The sequence below is a fragment of the Lactuca serriola genome, chromosome 9, assembly GCF_051521515.1.
Source record: "Lactuca serriola cultivar US96UC23 chromosome 9, Lser_US96UC23_V15, whole genome shotgun sequence".
Classification (NCBI taxonomy): Eukaryota; Viridiplantae; Streptophyta; class Magnoliopsida; order Asterales; family Asteraceae; genus Lactuca; species Lactuca serriola.
In genome coordinates this window covers 19,698,939-19,720,426 of record NC_136416.1, presented here as the reverse complement: position 1 = coordinate 19,720,426, position 21,488 = coordinate 19,698,939, and the positions used below count along the sequence as shown (strand labels likewise).

The following is a 21,488-nucleotide window of genomic DNA, read 5'->3' as shown; positions in this document are numbered from 1 at the left end:
CATTATAGTTTGTCAAAAGTATGTTCCCATTTGGTAATAACAACTTGGTGATATAATATCCCTTTAAAACATAAAGTTATTTTTGTATCAACACTCTATAAGAACGATATTATAAAAATAATACTTTGATTTGTAATGTACTTGTATTTCCCCCCCTAAAATGTGAAAAGAATTGAAAAGTAGGGGTATGAACTCACTCGTTTCGAAGAGAGAGGCTAGGGTTGAGCAGAACTTCGTCCGCGGATGGTTGCGTCGTCGGGCTCTTCGGGAATCTCTGCAGCGTAAATCTTTCGTCGGGGCTCGAGTGCGGAAACCGAGGTCGTCGGGATAGCTTCTTGTGCTTGGAAGTGTGTGAGAGTAACTGGGGATTTGAGAAAGGTGTGCAAAGACTCGAGCTCATGCCATCTATTTATAGTGCTGGAAGAGTGAGTACGCGGGGCGTAATTTTGGAGTACGCTGGGCGTACTCACGTACGCGGCGCGTACGTCGTTACGCTGGGCGTAATATGGCGTCATGGCTTACGACTCCTGGCTAGCTAAGCGTAGCTTGGGCGGGCCGATGGGACTCGACTCTGGGTCTAGTACGCGGGGCGTACTCCCAGAGTACGCGGGGCGTAATCCCTGCTTCCGACTTCTAAATTCCGTAACTTTTGCGTACGAGCTCCGTTTTTCGCGTTCTTTATATCCACACGTAGGTGAGATTATGCTCTACAACTTTCCTTTAGACTCCGTCGGCTAGTTTTGACTTTATTTTTAATGATATATTTTTAATAGGCCGGGCCTCCTAAAGTTCGTTAAAAATTCATAGGTTCTTTATTCGACGTCGGTTTTCGTCTGTCTTTTTATTGTTTTATTACTGCTGAGGAGATCTTCAACTTTCGTTTAGGTTGCGTTAGCTAAATAACACTCGATCTTCAATCCGAGTTTTTAGCCCTCTACTACTGTTACGAAACTTTGAAAATTCGTAACTTCTTCATACGAGGTCCAATTTGGGCGATCTTTTTATGTACGTTCACCTTTCAACGATATCTACGACTTTTGTTTAGATACTTAAGGCTTAAAATGCATTTTATTGAGATTCTACTTTTTACGTCAAATAATGTTTTAACGTCGCGTCGTAAATATACGAGTGGTTATAATTTCTTCAATATAACCCGGTTTTGAGCGTTCTTTATGTTTTTGGAAGCCTTGGCATGATATCTAATATTCGATGCATCCCAACTTAGATACTTGAACACTTTATTTTCGAGGTTAATTTCGTTGTTTTTAGCTTTCGAGCGTTACAATGCTTTTGGAAAAATATAGGGTTGTCACACCTTGCCCCCTGCATCGGACCGAAGTCCGGAAACTGACTGGGACCTTGTCCCCTGCATCGGACCGAAGTCCGGACTAAATGAACATAACATATCATATACACATCAACTAGCATGAACACATATATATTGTATACTGCATCAGGCCGTAGCCCGGAACACATAACACATAAATCCTGTCTGAACCACGAAGGCATCAAACATACTAACTACTGCATCAGATCAAAATCCAGAAACTACTGCTAGCTAAACGGGCCGGCATTGTGGCCTTAGACCCGTTCCTACTGGAAGGAAACTCACCTGAACTGCTGAGCTCCGCCGATAATCCTCTAGCTGCTGATCGACAATCCCCTGAGCCGCTGCTCCTCCAGCTCTCCGAGCTACCAATATCAATATGACACTTAGTCTGACAGTCCTCTAAAAGTCAACTAAGTCAACTCTGGTCAAAGTCAACCTTCTAGGTCAACCCTACTCGCCGAGTCCACCTAATGACTCGCCGAGTGCATATGCTCAGGGTCTTTCTATTCGCGACTCGACTCGCCGAGTCCAACTATTTCCGAGTCCTGACCTGTCCAACTCGCTGAGTCTCCACCCGACTCACTGATTCGAGTCTTAACTCGAAGGGTTTGGGGTTTCGCGACCTGACTCGCCGAGTCCACGAATAGACTCCTCGAGCCCAAGGCAATCTTCAACCAACTCGTCGAGTTGTTCTTCCAACTCGCCGAGTTCATGCCTAACTTCATCCGACTCGACGAGTTATTCATCCCACTCGTCGAGTTCCTCCTCATCTTCATGCTACTTGCCGAGTCATGTCGAAGGACTCGCCGAGTCCATTCAGATCTACATACATGCAGAGGACTTTTGAGTCATGCATGGACTCCAAACTGTAGATCCACTCTTCTAAAGCCTATTCCTTACGTAAAGTGGCAAACTTTACGTGTAGCTAACGAGATCTAGGCTCAAAACACTATAAACTAGGGTTTGAGACAAAGGGGCTTAACCATCAACCCAAGGACTGATGCTTTATGATTCTCTAGGCCAAGATACACATAGATCTGAAGTAGCAACTTCATATATGGGCTTCTAACTCGAAATGGTTCTTGAACTTGCCCTAAAAGCCCCAAATCCCATGATAAAGGTTGATCTATATGCAAAAGAGGGAAGGTAGCGACTCATTACCTTCAAATGCTCTGGAAGACCTCACAAACTCTGGATCTACTGCCAATTCTTGAATCCCCAATGGGTGCCTTCTTCCTTCTTCCTTCAAATCACCCAAAATGGCAAGAGAGCTTGAGTGAGCAACAATAGAGGCTTAGGGTTTCTGGTTCTGGACTATAGGGGCCGCAAATGAGCCCTAGGGAAGAGAATAAGATGCTTAAATAGGGTACCAAGTCCCGAAATTAGGGTTTTCCAACCCAGACCAGACTCGCCGAGTCCACTTGCCGACTCGCCGAGTCGGTCACTTACTTTGCACCCGGATCCCGCTCCGACTCGCCGAGTTCCTCCCTGGACTCGACGAGTCAACCCTCTTTAACTTAGGGTTTTTCCTTTCCTTTCTTGACCTTTCTGATTTCGGGTGTTATAATTTACTTTTATATAGGGATGTTATTCGGGTCGGAACCGAACCGAACCCGAATAAACCGAAAACCGAATAAGGGTAATTGTATGAACCGAAAACCGAACCAAATAAGCAATACGGATTCGGTTCGGTTCGGGTATTATTCGGTTCGGTTCGGTTCCGAACCGAATAACCCAAATAACATGTACAATATGATTAAGGAGCCAAATAACCCGAATAACCCAAATAACCCAAATTACATTTACAAATAACACATTGAAAGATTGAGTAGTAGATTAAGATACAAATACTTACTTGAGTTTCTTGATTTGGAACCCAATTTTCCATGACTTGAATGGAGTTTGATCACAATAGAAACTAGAAAACGAGGATGAGGAGACGATTTTTTTCCAAACACAAGGGCCGATTTTTTTTTCTTATCGTTAATGGACTTTGAACTTTGAACTAGTGATGACCGATCAAAGATTCAAGGTTATCGCAACTCACAAGGGCAGCAGATGCAACTCGCAAGGATGAGAAAAACCTCAATCGATCAAAGAGTAATGTCGTCGATTTGGTGTAATACGCTACTCTCGATTTGGTGTAATACGCTACCGGATGATCGAATATCAATTTCGTTGATTTTTTATGGTGTATTACATGGGTATTTTGGGTAACGATCGATAGAACACAAGACCGAATAAGCAATCGTGCAAGGGAAAAAAATGTGAATTTCATATTCGGTTCGGTCCTTTTGGACCGAATAAGCCCTTATTCGGGTAACCCGGACCGAATAACCCGAAAACTGAATAAGCCTTATATAGATACCCGGAAACCGAATCGAATTGCTTATTCGGGTCTAATTCGGTTCGGTTCGGGTTTTCGGGCCAAATTCTCATCCCTACTTTTATATACACATATAAACTTAAACCGTCACCATAAAATACTTATACTTACTACTTTTGTTTCTTTTACTAAGTGGTTAATAAAAACTACCCTTTGGCCACACAAAATAATTTATATGACCATATGTATTACCTTCTTGCCACATCATATTTATGCAGTTAATTTAACTCTATGATTTAGACACATAAAAAAATTGCTTCAAGTGACAATATAAGCATATGTGTATCTATAGTCTCATATAAAAACAATCATAAACTTATTCCAAAAATCAAACAAATACAATGGCAGTTGTAACATTTGACCACACTTTTCGACAGTGGCTAATAAATGTCATATTTTTTCTTTTTATCATAAATCGTTCTAAAGATTTTAAAACACTATACAATGCACACACATAGTTTAGCTAAACCTAGGCTAAAATTTTATTAGCGAGTTTTAGCCACTGGAATAATCAAAAGTGTGGTAGAGTTGTTTCGAAAAAAAGTATGGTCGTATGTCGATTTTATAATAGTGTTTGTCACACTGCGTTACAACTAAGAATCAATACTAAAATAAAACTAAACACAATGATTGCATTGTGAATTAATACTTGAAAGTATGAACGTAAGCACAATCTGAACCAGTACCCGAAAGTATGAACAACTTTAAACGCAGAGTTGTGTTTGTGACTGGGGCTTCTATATAAGTGTTTTGATTTTTTTCAAGAAATAAAATTTGAATAATAAATTTAAGATTTTTATACATCGAAAATTAGGGTTCCTTAATTTCCTAGGACCTTAGGACCCCTGCGAAATAACAAAAGCGATATTGTTTTAATGTTTTCGTAGAATTTTTGTCATTTTTGTAATACCATGAGAAATTGATGATTATTTCTATAAAATGCTATATTTTTCCTTAAATTTTGGAAAGTGCTTTCAAGGATTAGTCAAATTTATGTTTTTCTATTTTATAAATGGGTTCGGCTACTGGATCCGGCTTCCCGGATTTGCAAAGATGTGGGGAATGGGCTTGATCGCTATGAGCTAACAACCCAATCTATAACTACAACTACGTCCCAATTCAAACTCGTAGTCAACCCTATTTTGAAACTCCATGATTCGAATTCGGATCATGTTTTGGGATGCGTTTACCCGGTCTACCTGTTAAGCCACACGAAGAGGTGATTACGAGAACGTACGTGAGTACGAATGACTCATTAATAGCGAGAGTTTATTGACTTTAGATCACATAATTTCTTGATATAGAAATGGAAAAAAGCCAAAATTTGATTGGTACGTATTTGAAAACATTAATGTGCAAGTACGAGTCGTGACTGGTGAGGTACGGCTGTTCACGGGTGCTTTATTACCCGAATAATTAATATAAAATATGTTTTAAAAAAATAAAAATAAAATTACAAACTTCCAAAATAATTTATACTATTAAATAGGGGGAAAATAAAATAAAAGAAATTAAGACTTTGGAATGAGGGTGAAGACAGAGTTTCACACGTTATTCGATTATAAATATTTCCCGTATTCCTTTGTAATTTTTAAGATTCAAAGGCACAAACTCCCATGCTGAGTTGGTATATATAAATAAATAAATAAAATAACAGTAATATGTATATCTATAAAAATTTACAAAATAAATCTTTATTGTTTATCTGTAAATATATATTCAGTAATTACTATAATTAGTCACACTACGTGCCTCGCTATATGCATTGCTCAAAATCTGTAATAACAAAATGAAAGCAGCTAGATTCAAAGAGCATATATAGCTTAATATTGGTTATGTCGGTGTCCCAAAAACCTATATAGGTGCAAAGGAAGCTTCCTCTTAACCTTAAATACACGATTAAAACGTACCCAAGTACAAAGAATCTCTAATCCCATCAATCTCATTAACTAACTGCTAATTATACCTAAGTGTTTTGTTAACTAAGTGTTTTGTTAAGTATGATTAACTAAAAATAATAGTGTTAATGAGTTTACGATTTTGGGGTGCAAAGTACTCCCCATCATCCCATGTGCATCACCATACATACACATATGAGGCTATGAGTTATCATATTCTTCTGTGGTTTATCGGTGGATGTAACCATTTTTGTCCTTTAGCAAAGGACAGATGAATGAATGGTCTAAAATAACAGATGTCAATACAAAATTAATGAAAAACAAAATGTAAATAATAAACCGTTGATTGAGTTGGTTAAAGCATGAAGAGGCAGACCCGGGATTCGGGGTGCGGAGATCCAATTTTATTCTAAATTTAAATTCAGTTTATCGGAGAACTCACCGGATGGATGAATGTGGTCTCTCTCTCTCTCTCTCTCTCTCTCTCTCTCTCTCTCTCTCTCTCTCACTCTCTCTCTCTCTCTCTCTCTCTCTCTCTCTCTCTCTCTCTCTCTCTCTCTCTCTCTCTCTCTCTCTCTCTCAATATTAGGTCAATGTCCAAATTTGCAATATTTTTCTTTCCCATTAGTTTTTTTTGACATTACATGGTTTGTAATTGTTTCACCCCTGTCATTAGGCTATTAAAACTTACATTTTGGCTGTTATTTTTTCTCAGTAGAAATTACATTGCTTTCTATTTTTTATGTTTATAAATATTTTTATCGTCTTTTCATCATTCTATTTAATTTTATTTGATATATTTTTAATATAACCTTAATGAAATAATTAAAAAAAATATGAAATGATAAAACTTGTCATAATTTTAGCAGGTATAAATATTTATAGGCATACTTGAATGCTTCTTATTATAACTCAAGAAACTATCTCAAAACTCGGGTTAGAGTCTGAAGTCTAGAAACTCTTAATCAACTACTAATCTAGCCAATACATCGCCTCTATTTATAGTGATCATAATCCTTGTTCTGACTTACAATACAACTCTTAATCTCCTAATCGAAATAGAGTTGCCTAGCTGCCCCTTATACACCAACTTGTATATACGGGTAATCTCAGAAATTACCAGGGCTGTGCATGGGTCAGTTTGAGTCGGTTTTGACCTAAAACCGAACCCAAATCGAAAATAATCGGTTTTTGAAAATTCAAACCCAAACCGAAACCCAAACCAATGGGTTCAGTTTATCGGTTTTCAGTTTTAAACTTCGGTTTCACGGTTTGGTTTCGGTTTTATAATTCCAACCAAATCTGAAACTTATTTCTTAATCCCATCTCAACCATCAACTATATAATGGAGAGGTCAAGAGATATTTAGATATCCCAAGCGATGTGGGACTCAATCAAAGTTAGAGATAATAAAAAGAAAGAGGGTAGCGAGCTTATATAGAAGAGAATATTTGCTGAGTTTAGAAATGGGGGTGATGTGGGATGAAGTTAACTCATTGCCAAAATAAAATCAAGAAAAACGACGCTGGAAAGATTCGAACCTGCGCCCTTTCAAACGATCACCGAACGCGTTAACCAATGGGACAATGCTTCACTTTGTGTTTATAACCCAAGAATTACATATATATACACATATAACTCACATAATACATATAACATATGAAATTCGGTTCGGTTCGGTTTCTTTTGGTTTTACCAAACCCAAAAACCGAACCCAAACCGAAAATTTCAGTTTTTGAAAATTCTAAACCCAAACCGTCGGTTTATGCTTCGGTTTCGGTTTTGTCGGTTTTTCGGTTTCCGGGTTCGGTTTTGCTCACTGTAACGACCCAATTTTCACGTCCAAAAATTTCGTTATAAAACATTACATGAAAGCATTAATAGTTAAAACATTGTTTGATTAAACAATTTCACATCGAAAACCAAATTGAAAACCACAACATTCGATCAATCAAAGATCAGAGTATCAATCCCAGAATAAACTCGTAACTGCGGAAACAAGAGAGTGTGTGTGTGACATGCTGCTACCGCGCCGGCTCCTTTCCCCTAGCTGCGGAGGTACCTGAAACTAAAACTGAAAACCGTAAGCACGAAGCTTAGTGAGTTCCCCCACTGTACCACATACCATATAATCTCATAACATACATATATTGTCAGGCATATCTGGGTGCCCGACCTACCCCTTCGACCCTCTCGACCGGGTATTGCCTAGCATATCTGGGTGTTGGCCTCCCCTTCGGTCCTCTCGACCGGATATTGCCTAGCATATCTGGGTGTTGGTCTCCCCTTCGGTCCTCTCGACCGGGTGCTGGGGAACTATTCCTCCCCTACACTACTACCACATAACATGTATCACAATATCAGAATCTATCTAACATGGCTGGGTATGACTACCCCTTCGACCCTACCGACCGGATACCTTGGGGACTATCTCCCCCTACTGTCACTAGCACATAACATCATATCATACTAGCACATAAACATAACACAGGTAGTAGTAATCCCTAGATGAATATCACGAAGACAATCATCTACATACAACTCCTACTGGTGGGCCGGCATTGTGGCCGTAGACCCACCGCTACTGGAAGGTAACTCACCTCGAAGTAGCTGCTGATCTGATCGGGAACTGACTGTCTACTGCTGCTGCTGCTGCTCCGGAAATCCTCCGGCTGCAATTCCCACAGCATACTCAATCAAACACTGCTAACTGTCCTTTGGGTAAAATGACCATTTTACCCCTGATCATGCCCTAAGTCAAAGTCAGAGTCAACTTTCAGTTGACCCGACTCGCCGAGTTGGCTTTCCAACTCGCCGAGTCCCTACCCAAACGATTGTCATGAATCCTGTTTCTACTCGTCGAGTTAGGAGACGACTCGACGAGTTCTCCTTCTAAACTGATATTCAAGTCCTTCATCCTACTCGCCGAGTTGTATGAACAACTCGTCGAGTTCATCTTCATCCGATGAACACTTATGCTAAGACTCGCCGAGTTGTATGAACAGCTCGCCGAGTCTGTTCTTGATCTAAGGAGATTGCCTTGAACTCGCCGAGTCAGGGCATTGACTCGCCGAGTTCCTCCATAGATGAGTTCAGCTTCCGACTCACTGAGTCACACCCCGTGACTCACTGCTCACTCGACACTATGAAAAGGGGACAAACTCGGAGACTCGCAAACCGACTCGCCGAGTCAGATGAACGATTCGCCAAGTCGTTACCATGCAATTACTATATGGTCGATTCTGCTTGAATCCAGCTCATGCCATACATAGATCTGGGCTCCTAGGGCCTGGTTATCACGTAAAGTTTCCAACTTTACGTGTAAATAGACCACCATGAGGGTTTTAAGGTCCAAAATGCACCAAAATGGGTAGATCTAGGGCTTTCATGCAATATGGTTCCAAAAAGACAGTAGATCTGAGCTCCTGGAGCTCAACCATGCCTAGATCTAAAGGTCAACCAGCTTATTACAAACCCTCAAACATACACAATCTTGGAAATGGCTCAAAGAGGACTTTAATGGAGCTATAAGGGACAATAAGCTTAAAAACAGAGGGGAAACGAGCTATACCTCAGGGGAAACGTTGGAATGACACAGAGATGCTTGGCCTCCTTCTCCTCTTCTTGATTCACTCTTCTTTCTCCTCAAAAACTTCAAGAACACCACAAAAACACTTCAAACTCACAAGGAAGCAAGGCTAGAGAGAGATACAAGGCTCTGAGGGTGAATGGGGGCGAGATTGGGGCGGAAAGAGAGTTTAAATAGGGTGCAAACCCCTGAAACTTAGGGTTTCATCCAACAGCTGTGACTCGTCGAGTCCGGAATATGGACTCGGCGAGTCACCAACTTAAACGTGTCCCGGGTCCCGTATCTACTCGGCGAGTCAGACCTATGACTCGCCGAGTCCAAGGCTAAAAGAAGAGAAATACTCAAATAAGATTTACGTACCAGAAACTAGGTGCTACAAATCTCCCCCACTTATTTTAGACTTCGTCCTCGAAGTCTGCTGCTCGATCCTGAAACAACTCGGGGTAATGCTCCATCATCTCGTCCACCGGCTCCCAAGTCCATTCCGAACCCTTGCGGTGCTGCCATTGCACCTTCACTAGCTCCACCCTCTTGTTCCTCAAATCCTTCGACTTCCTGTCGAGGATTGCGACTGAGCGCTCAATGTAATTTAGGCTGTCATCAACCTGAATATCCTCTAACGGCACAACCGCTGAATCGTCCACTAGGCACTTCCGCAGCTGAGAAACATGGAAAGTGCTGTGGATCTGGCTGAGCTCGGCTGGCAGATCCAGCCTATACGCCACCTTGCCCACCCGGGCTACGACCCTGAACGGTCCGATGAATCTCGGGCCCAACTTGCCCCGCTTCCTGAATCGAATGACGCCTTTCCACGGCGACACCTTCAGGAGAACCATATCCCCGACTTGGAACTCCAAGTCGGATCGACGCTTGTCGGCGTAACTCTTCTGTCGACTCTGAGCAGTCTGAAGCCTACTCCGAACCTGCTGGATCCTCTCGGTCGTCCTGCACCTCCGTCCGTACAACATCTCGAAGGGAGGGCGGTCGATACTCGCGTGATAGCTGTTGTTGTAGGAGAGCTCGGCCAGGGGAAGATAGGTATCCCAGCTACCACCGAAGTCTTGCACGCACGCCCGCAACATATCCTCCAGAGTCTGGATGGTCCGCTCACTCTGACCATCCGTCTGCGGGTGGAAGGCGGTGCTAAAATGCAAACGAGTGCCCAACTTGTCATGAAATCTCTTCCAAAATCTGGAAGTAAAACGCACATCCCTATCCGAGATAACCGAAACTGGCACCCCGTGCCGTGCCACGATCTCCCTGATATAGATGTCGGCCAATTTCTCGGCCGATATGCTCTCCTGAATCGGGATAAAGTGAGCACTCTTGGTCAATCGATCCACGATGACCCAAATCGAATCCACTCCACGCGCGGTCCTGGGTAGCTTCGTGATAAAATCCATCGTGATATCTTCCCATTTCCACAGTGGAATATCCAACGGCTGCATCTTGCCATGCGGCCTCTGATGTTCGGCCTTGACCTTCCTGCAGGTCAAGCAGCGCTCAACGTACCATGCCACATCCCACTTCATGCAGGGCCACCAATAATCTAGACGAAGATCCCTATACATCTTCGTCGCCCCGGGATGAATAGAGAATCGGGACTTATGCGCCTCCTCCATCAAAATCTGGCGCACGCCTCCGTGATACGGCACCCACACCCTATGGTGTAGTGTCAATAGTCCTCGGCTATCATAATCAAAGGAGGAAACCTAACCCACCACACGCTCTCTCTTTCGATGCTCCTCCTTGATAGCCTCCTGTTGAGCCTCCCGAATTCGCTCCAACAGGGGAGTCACCACGGTCATCCTCATGCAAACGTCCCTGATCGGCGCCACCTTGCGGCTAAGCGCATCGGCCACCACATTGGCCTTCCCCGGGTGGTAGAGGATCTCGCAATCATAATCCTCTACCACGTCCAACCACCGACGCTGCCTCATATTCAGATTCGGCTGATCCATGAGGTACCTCAAACTCTTGTGGTCCGTGTAGATGGTACATCGAACCCCGTAGAGGTAATGCCGCCAAATCTTGAGGGCAAAAACCACAGCCCCCAACTCCAAATCATGCGTCGGGTAGTTCGCCTCATGAGGCTTGAGCTGCCTCGAAGCGTAGGCAATGACATGCCCCCTCTGCATCAGTATCGCGCCCAACCCAGAAATGGACACGTCGCAGTATACCACAAAATCCTCTACGCCCTCTGGCAGGGCTAAGATCGGCGCCTCGCACAGTCTCTATCTCAGCGTCTCAAACGCAGCCTGCTGCTCGGGTCCCCACCGAAAGACCACGACTTTCTTCGTCAGCCGCGTCAGGGGTACGTCTATCTTGGAGAAATCCTGAATAAATCTCCGATAGTAGCCTGCTAATCCCAGGAAACTCCGAATCTCAGATGGAGACTTCGGAACCTCCCATCTCATCACGGCCTCGACCTTGGCCGGATCAACCAGAATCCCGTTCTGGTTGACAAGGTGTCCGAGAAATTGCACGTCGCGCAACCAAAACTCACACTTGGAGAACTTGGCATACAAGCTCTCCCTCCTCAGGGTCTCCAACACCTCTCTCATATGCTCATCATGCTCCTCCTGAGTCTTGGAATAAACCAAGATGTCATCGATAAAGACTATCACAGACCGATCCAGCATCGGTCTGCATACGCGGTTCATGAGGTCCATGAACGCGGTAGGAGCATTGGTGAGCCCAAACGGCATCACCACAAACTCATAGTGGCCATAGCGCGTCCGAAACGCGGTCTTCTGCGTATCCTCCTCCCTGACCCTCATCTAATGATAACCCGAACGCAAATCAATCTTGGAGAACCAAGATGCTCCCTGAAGCTGGTCAAAGAGGTCATCAATCCTCGGGAGCGGGTAACGGTTCTTCACTGTTACCTTGTTCAGCTCCCGGTAATCTATACACATCCGATGCGACCCGTCCTTCTTCTTCACGAACAAAATCGGGGCTCCCCAGGGTGAACTACTCGGTCGAATGAATCCCTTGTCTAACAGCTCCTGCAGCTGTGTAGACAACTCCTGCATCTCAGGAGGAGCCAACCGATACGATGCCTTGGCTATCGGAGCCGCACCAGGAACAAGGTCAATCCTGAACTCCACCTGTCGCTCCGGAGGTATCCCAGGAAGCTCCTCCGGGAAAACATCTGCAAAATCTCGAACCACCAGAACCTCGCTCACTGTCGCCTTACCCGCCTCCCGGGTATCCATCACATACGCGACATATCCTGCGCATCCCTGCTGAAGGTAGCGTCTCGCCCTTGCTGCTGAACATACTGCGGGTCCACACTACGGCCTCTCGCCATGAATCACTAACTCTCCCCCACTTGGGGTCCTGACCCGCACTAGTTGCTGCGCGCAATCTATCACCGCCCCATTAGGGCTCAACCAATCCATGCCTATGATCACATTGTTCCCGCGCAACGGAATGGGAACCAAGTCTACCAAGTAGCGCTTCTCAAACAAACGCAATACGCAATCTCGAAACACCATCGATGCTCGCACCGATCGATCATCAGCGATCTCTACCTCTAAAGGGCAATCTAACTCGCCCGAAGTCTCATGAAACTTCTTGCTAAGCGCAAGGGAAACAAATGATCGGGATGCATCCGAGTCGAACAACACCTGAACTGGGATGCCGTTCACATGGAACGATCCTAATGCATACATATACATACGGAGCACATATCAATATCATAACATCATAAAAATAAAATAGAGGGAAAGAATCATACCTGTCACCATATCGGGTGCGACGCGTGCCTCCTCGGTAGTCAACTGAAATGCTTGGCTCCTCACCACCGGAGCCTCTGCCTTGCCCTGCCGGCCATCCGTGATCCGCAGGGTCGCTGGAGCTGGCGCCTTCACCGGTGCTGAAACCGTCAACTGGGGGCAATTGGCCTTCTTGTGGCCCCTCTGGTTGCAGTGGAAACACAACAACTCCGATGTCTGAATAACTGCTGCCGGAGCAGTGCAATCCCTGCTAAAGTGCCCAGGCTTGCCGCACTTGTAGCAGCCTGATGATCCCAACCGACACGCTCCCTCGTGCGTCTTGCCGCATTTCCTGCAACGTCCCCGTCCCTGTTGGCCTTTCGGCCCCGCATCTGATCCCTTGGGCTTCTTCCCCGAAGCCCCTCCTGACTGACCCTCTTTTGCCTTCCGTTTCCGGATGTGCTCCAAATCTATCTCCCTCTCCCTCGCCTTGGCAATCATGGAGTCCAAGGTGGGGCAAGCTGAAAAACTAACGTGCTCCCGGATATCAGCCCGGAGCATGTCGTGATAGCGGGTCCTCCTCATATCCTCGTCACCAGCATACTGGGGCACCAATAAAGCCCTCTCCCGGAACTTGGCGGTGATCTCCGCCACAGTCTCCGTCGTCTGCCTCATGTCCAGAAACTCCCTGGCCAACTGCTGAAGCTCGAAAGCCGGTGCAAACTCTGCCCTGAACCTAGTCACAAAGTCCGACTAGGTCATAGCCTCGATAGCTGAGGCTCCCAACGAGTCACCCACTGACTCCCACCAATCCCGGGCTCGGTCCCGTAAACACCCGACTGCATACCTCACCTTCGACCCCTCGGGGCAGAAGCTAGTCAACTGTGCAGACTCGATGTCTGCAATCCATCGCCTGGAAACAATAGGGTCTTTCACCCCATGGAAATCCGGCGCACCACTGCCCCTGAAGTCCTTGAAGGACAGTGTGTGAGATCCCGACTGGCTAGATGCCATATCACTCCTGAATGCCCGAAGGCGATCCTCCATCAACTCGATGATCCCTTCCTTGATTGACCTAAAGAGGATGGGGGTCGACTCAAGGATGCCTCTGGTGATCTCTGACGCGATGAACTCGCGTAGTCCCTCATCTACCTGCTTGGAACCTGATCCCGAACCTGTCCCCTCTCCTAAACCGCCATCTACCGGCCTCGATCGAAGTACCACCATTCTGCAATACATAATACAATCATTAGTGATATTGATACTTCCTGAGGGATCACTGCTACTTACAAGTTCCCTGGTCTTATCTTGGCCTTCCTTGGTTCGGGTACGGATCCTCTGCTTTCAGTAGTACGGGCCCATACTACCTTCCACATCTATCCGTACCTTCTTCAAGGAATGCCTCGACTCCACCAGATCCCTTTCACTACTGCTGATCACTGCTATACTCATCCTAGGCTTGCCCTAGGGAAATCTCTGATTCTAATCTATCCAGTCCTCAGCTGCTGCAGGCCTCCTTGTAATGCCAATTAGCCATTACCCGAATACCATCACATGTGACGAGGCTCAGATAATCCTTCGAGTACCCAACTCGTCCCTACAACGGTTGGACTCAAACAAGAGCTGCGCAGTAGGATCAAATCCGACACTCTAAGATTATTCAACCCTGATCACATGTGACGTGACGTATTCGCCTAATGGCTAACTCCCATTATTCAGAGTCCCACATAGCACGAAGCAAGCAACATTCAGACAAGCGTAACAATCTCAATCAACTCTATCTGCTTACAGGAACTGTACTAGCATAAAGTGCTAAGCTCATACTATCAGGCATAACCTAATCAGGCTATCCTACTTGCTGTCTACTCAATAACTAGCATGCAATTCTCATACAACTGAAACACATAAAGCAGGCACATAAGACATCACTCCTAGATCCTTAGTCCTAATCTAGCATGCTGTTCTACAAAAGCTGATAAACATAACATAAACTTGTATGGGTACTTTGAGGAACACTTACTTGAGCTCGGCCGGTCGCGCACATCACACACTTCGTTCTTTCTCGAAACTCTTTTCTCAAATTTTAGAAAACATTTTCTTTTAGAAATTCTTTTAATCCCTCGATTTGAGTTCAGACACCCCCGAAGATGTGTCCGAATCCCTCAAACCAGGGCTCTGATACCAACTTGTAACGACCCAATTTTCACGTCCAAAAATTTCGTTATAAAACATTACATGAAAGCATTAATAGTTAAAACATTGTTTGATTAAACAATTTCACATCGAAAACCAAATTGAAAACCACAACATTCGATCAATCAAAGATCAGAGTATCAATCCCAGAATAAACTCGTAACTGCGGAAACAAGAGAGTGTGTGTGTGACATGCTGCTACCGTGCCGGCTCCTTTCCCCTAGCTGAGGAGGTACTTGAAACTAAAACTGAAAACCGTAAGCACGAAGCTTAGTGAGTTCCCCCACTGTACCACATACCATATAATCTCATAACATACATATATTGTCAGGCATATCTGGGTGCCCGACCTACCCCTTCGACCCTCTCGACCGGGTATTGCCTAGCATATCTGGGTGTTGGCCTCCCCTTCGGTCCTCTCGACCGGATATTGCCTAGCATATCTGGGTGTTGGTCTCCCCTTCGGTCCTCTCGACCGGGTGCTGGGGAACTATTCCTCCCCTCCACTACTACCACATAACATGTATCACAATATCAGAATCTATCTAACATGGCTGGGTATGACTACCCCTTCGACCCTACCGACTGGATACCTTGGGGACTATCTCCCCCTACTGTCACTAGCACATAACATCATATCATACTAGCACATAAACATAACACAGGTAGTAGTAATCCCTAGATGAATATCACGGAGACAATCATCTACATACAACTCCTACTGGTGGGCCGGCATTGTGGCCGTAGACCCACCGCTACTGGAAGGTAACTCACCTCGAAGTAGCTGCTGATCTGATCGGGAACTGACTGTCTACTGCTACTGCTGCTGCTCCGGAAATCCTCCGACTGCAATTCCCACAACATACTCAATCAAACACTGCTAACTGTCCTTTGGGTAAAATGACCATTTTACCCCTGATCATGCCCTAAGTCAAAGTCAGAGTCAACTTTCAGTTGACCCGAATCGCCGAGTTGGCTTTCCAACTCGCCGAGTCCCTACCCAAACGATTGTCCTGAATCCCGTTTCTACTGGTCGAGTTAGGCGACGACTCGACGAGTTCTCCTTCTAAACTGATATTCAAGTCCTTCATCCTACTCGCCGAGTTGTATGAACAACTCGTCGAGTTCATCTTCATCCGATGAACACTTATGCTAAGACTCGCCGAGTTGTACGAACAGCTCGCCGAGTCTGTTCTTGATCTAAGGAGATTGCCTTGAACTCGCCGAGTCAGGGCATTGACTCGCCGAGTTCCTCCATAGATGAGTTCAGCTTCCGACTCACTGAGTCACACCCCGTGACTCACTGCTCACTCGACACTACGAAAAGGGGACAAACTCGGAGACTCGCGAACCGACTCGCCGAGTCAGATGAACGACTCGCCGAGTCGTTACCATGCAATTACTATATGGTCGATTCTGCTTGAATTCAGCTCATGCCATACATAGATCTGGGCTCCTAGGGCCTGGTTATCACGTAAAGTTTCCAACTTTACGTGTAAATAGACCACCATGAGGGTTTTAAGGTCCAAAATGCACCAAAAGGGGTAGATCTAGTGCTTTCATGCAATATGGTTCCAAAAAGACAGTAGATCTGAGCTCCTGGAGCTCAACCATGCCTAGATCTAAAGGTCAACCAGCTTATTACAAACCCTCAAACATACACAATCTTGGAAATGGCTCAAAGAGGACTTTAATGGAGCTATAAGGGACAATAAGCTTAAAAACAGAGGGGAAACGAGCTATACCTCAGGGGAAACGTTGGAATGACACAGAGATGCTTGGCCTCCTTCTCCTCTTCTTGATTCACTCTTCTTTCTCCTCAAAAACTTCAAGAACACCACAAAAACACTTCAAACTCACAAGGAAGCAAGGCTAGAGAGAGATACAAGGCTCTGAGGGTGAATGGGGGCGAGATTGGGGGCGGAAAGAGAGTTTAAATAGGGTGCAAACCCCTGAAACTTAGGGTTTCATCCAACAGCTGTGACTCGTCGAGTCCGGAATATGGACTCGGCGAGTCACCAACTTAAACGTGTCCCGGGTCCCGTATCTACTCGGCAAGTCGGACCTATGACTCGCCGAGTCCAAGGCTAAAAGAAGAGAAATACTCAAATAAGATTTACGTACCAGAAACTAGGTGCTACAAATCTCCCCCACTTATTTTAGACTTCGTCCTCGAAGTCTGCTGCTCGATCCTGAAAATGACGTTGTTCATTTTGCATTCACTAGCAAATACAAACCTATCACTAGAAACTTCTACTAGAGCACTATCTAGTCTATCAACAGGAAATTCCAATCTTCTACCAAATTTGTGTGAAATAATGGAGTAATTAGCTCCAAAATCAAATAATATATTGGTATGCAATTCATTTACTATAAAAGTACTTTAAGCGGCATATGCTTCTTCTTGTGCTGCTTCCAACATCATCTGGAATGCTCTTGCCTTTGGCATCGATGACACATTAGCTTTGCAGCCTCCTTCTTATTCGGAAGAGAACTAACATGGTTTGAAAGAGCCACACATGGACGAAGACCCATAAAGTCAAAACTTGGCATGTTGTCATGAGTTGACTGAACTGGAATTGTGGAATCTTTAGGTTCCATAAAAGCCTGATGTTTTACGTAATTTTCACAGTTATCATCTACAGTCTGAACTTCAGGCTCCTGGGGTGTAGCATTTTTATTAAGTAAATTTACAACTTCGACAGGATCATCAACCATAGAAACAACAGTTTTAGACACCTCTGCTATTGGAGACATTGGGTAAGTGCAGGAAATAGCAATGTACTTTACTATTTCGTGCAAAATAAGTTGCTATTTCATGCATTTAGGTCGTTTTTGGTTAAAATGCAAGAAATAACAGCATAATTAATTGATTTGAGTTGAAAAAAAAAAAAACAGAATTTACTTTTTGTTAACAAGTTAAATGATTTTATATCTCCAAGTGCAGGAAACTTGTAGAAAAAGAGTCGACACTGGATGAGTTGATGCATCTTTAAGTGGTGAAGTTTCAAGGCTTAAAGCTGCCATGGAGATTGTCAAAGTAGAACTTACTCGTGGGTTCCTTTTAATTTTGTACATGTTTTGTTTTTCTATAATAAATATTATACAATATTAGCAATGTATTATATTTACTTACTCTTTGAATGATTATTTGTAGTTGACATATTAGTGCATGGAATTATCTTTCTTGTGTATGGTATTTTATTTTGTATTATGTGACTTTAAATGTGTCATTTAATTTGACAATTAGTAAATCTATCAAAATATATAATTTTTAAAACATTTAAAATTATGACACATAAAAATGTGTGTCGTCTCCCTTTATGACAGGGGCTTCCTTGATACGCATTGCGTATCATAAACGCGCGCTGTAAGGTTACGATGCGTGTCGTCTTCCTTTATGACAAGGGTTTCTGTAACGCTCCGTTCTAAAAGTAATTATTTATGGATTCCCGAGATCAAGAGTAAGGGCGTTTTGGTCTTTTATGGGCAATGAGTTTCATTCGAGAAGGTTTCGGGTTGGGGTGTGTTTCTAGAAGCGTAGGGCTTCTCCCCACCTTTATGTGGATATAAAGTTCGTTGGGAATGGACTTAGGATAGAGGAGATATTGTAATTTGATGATATTGGCATCAATGGTCCCTAAGGGGGAAAGTTTGGCAAAGAGGTCCCATGCATGCTAAGCATGCATGCACGTGGTTGGCTGGGTACACCCAACGTAAGCTGGATGTATGCCCAGCGTAATGGAGTAAATGAACGCGGGGTCCCACGACGTACGCCCAACGTACGTCTATCATCCAGAAACCCTAATATTTCGGGTGTGGATGCTATTTAAACAACTTTAAGAGCTCATAACCCTCCCAAACCCTAGCCTCCACTGTTTAGAGCCGTTTTCCCCAAACCCTAGCCAACTTCTTAAGTGTGTGAGCTTTTGAAGTGAATTTGGAGTGTTTTGAGAAGAAGGTGTTGCATCTAGTGAGTAGAGGAAGAAGGCTAACGTGTAGATCTGAAGTTTTCTGGTGGTTCAAGAGCTCCTAAAGGTATAAAGCTTATTGCTTGACATCTATTTTGTGTGATCTAAGTATGGTGAAGTTTTGACACCATTCTTGTCCCAAAAACCCCCATTATGATGCATTATGTGTTTTGGTTAAGATGAGCTGTCCTTTCAAACCATTGGAGAGGTCTTGAGTAAGAAAAATGAGGTCCCAATGGCTTTGGTGTCCCATGTAAGAAGTAGTAAGGTCTTAATGGGTTAAGACCTTGAGTTAAGAGCTTTATGGACGTCCAAAAGGATAAAGATTGAGACTTTATGAGTCCTAGGCCCTTTTTGTCACTGGATTTAGCATATGGGCTTAAGTGCTTAAGCCATTAAGCACATGGAAGGATTTTTGGTACAGACGAGCGTACGCCCCGCGTACCTGAGGAGTACGCCCAACGTATGCCCTCTGTTGGGTTTTCAATTTTGGGCCTTGAGTAATTGGGTTGTTTATGGGCTAGCTGGGCGTGGGCCGTGACTGAACAGTATGGATGGAGTAAATTGGACCCAATAATTGTTATGGACCTTGGATCTACGCCTGTTTGGAAAGGTGGGCCCAATTTAGTAAATTGGGCCAATATTGGGCTTTGTATGAGGATTTGGTTTTGGATCTTGGCCCAATAAGAGAATAATGGACTTAATGAGTGTGGTGGGCACTTGGCCTAGAAAGTCATGATGGATTCTAATGTGATGATTTTCATATGATAGTTGGGATTTCCGGTGAGTCAGCGGTCATAGATTTGCAGGATTTCGGCAGTTGCAAGGTGAGTTTCCTCACTGTACTCAAGGGTCTAAGGCACCAAAGCCGGCCCTTTGAATTGTTGATTAGAGCTTGTTGTGTTGTGTGATGATATGATTGCTAGTATCCTGGTATATAGGATAATGATATGAGGATATGCCTTGTTAGCTTAGTATCCTAGAGGAATGGACAGTTAAGTGATGGCTAGTTCTGTTGGATCGGCGCCCTGGTAGTTGGGTAGTGGTTATTTATAGACCTGTAGTTGGTCTTGCCTTATATACACTGGTAGGAGGTTAACTGCGGGTATTGTATGTTGAGCAGTAGCAGAGGGTATTCCATCCCGGTAGGATGATAGGGCCCTAGTATGTTGGTTTTGTAGAGTATAATGTGGTTGCCTGTTATGTGTGCATGTTTGCTAGTGTGGGGCATTCCAACCCGATGGTTGTGGGCCAGGAGTATTCCATCCTGGTAGGATGATTGGACTCATAGTAGGATGGCTTCCCATCCCGATGGTTGTGGGCCTGGGGTATTCCATCTTGCAAGATGATTGGACCCATAGTAGTAGTAGTTACTGTATGTATAGGGAGTAGGAAATTCTAACCTGATGGTTGTGGGCCAGGAGTATTCCATCCCGGTAGGATGATTGGACTCATAGTAGGTTAGCATTCCAACCCAATGGTTGTGGGCCTGGGGTATTCCATCTTGCGAGATGATTGGACCCATAATAGTTATTGTTATACGTATAGGTGTTTGGGCATTCCAACCCGATGGTTGTGGGCCGAGAGTATTCCATTCCAGTAGGATGATTGGGCTCGTGTTAAGTAGGCATTCCAACCCGATGGTTGAGGGCCAGGGCTATTCCAACCGGAAGGTTGATTGGACCCGTAGTATGTTGTTCTTTGCTGTATGCGTATGTTTATGTGTGTATGGGTACTTTGGGGGAAACTCACTAAGCTTTCAGGCTTACAATTGTGGTTTATTGTTTCAGGTGATTTAAGGGATCGTGGCAAGGAGAAGGCGTGATCGTACTGCTCCTCATGTTTTATGATTTATATGATATGGTTCTGGGGGATACTCTGATGTTTAAACTATTTTGAAAACAAGTTGTATGAACGTAATGGTTTTTGAATGAAATAAAATGTTTTAAATTGGTTGAAATTTTTGGTCGTTACAAGTTGGTATCAGAGCCTTGGTTTGAGTGAATTGGAGGAACATTCGTGTGAATCTAGTCTCAAATCAAGGAGAGATTTTCAAAAATGGTTTTCAAAAGGGTTTTCAAAATAAGTAGAGGAGGCGCAGAGGGTACGATCAGCCAGAGCCAGTAAGTTACCCCAAAATACCATACAAGTTGTTTGTTTATGTGATATGTTAGAACAACATGCTAGTACTAGGCTAGGGATCTTCAGAAACTGCATGATAGAATTGTCTGAGTTGTGATGCCTGCTAGCCTAAGGTTTCCTTGATACGAGCTATTCGATATTCCTTTAGGGGTGAGGATTGAGTGCTTGCTATGTATGTTTGTGCTTAGGGCGTTGTGGTGATACTTGAGACAAATATGGGTAGGTGTGGAAGGTAGTATGGGCCCGTACTACTAAAAGCA

General features: G+C 44.1%; 1 long non-coding RNA gene across 1 annotated transcript; it reads left to right on the top strand.

Annotated features, from left to right (window-relative positions):
• The first annotated feature begins 5,954 nt into the window (after positions 1-5,954).
• On the top strand, positions 5,955-18,268 carry LOC145074884 (uncharacterized). Its single transcript, XR_013692153.1, has 3 exons — positions 5,955-6,072; positions 17,821-17,875; positions 18,063-18,268. It is a non-coding gene; the product is annotated as an uncharacterized LOC145074884 (long non-coding RNA).
• Positions 18,269-21,488: the final 3,220 nt, after the last annotated feature.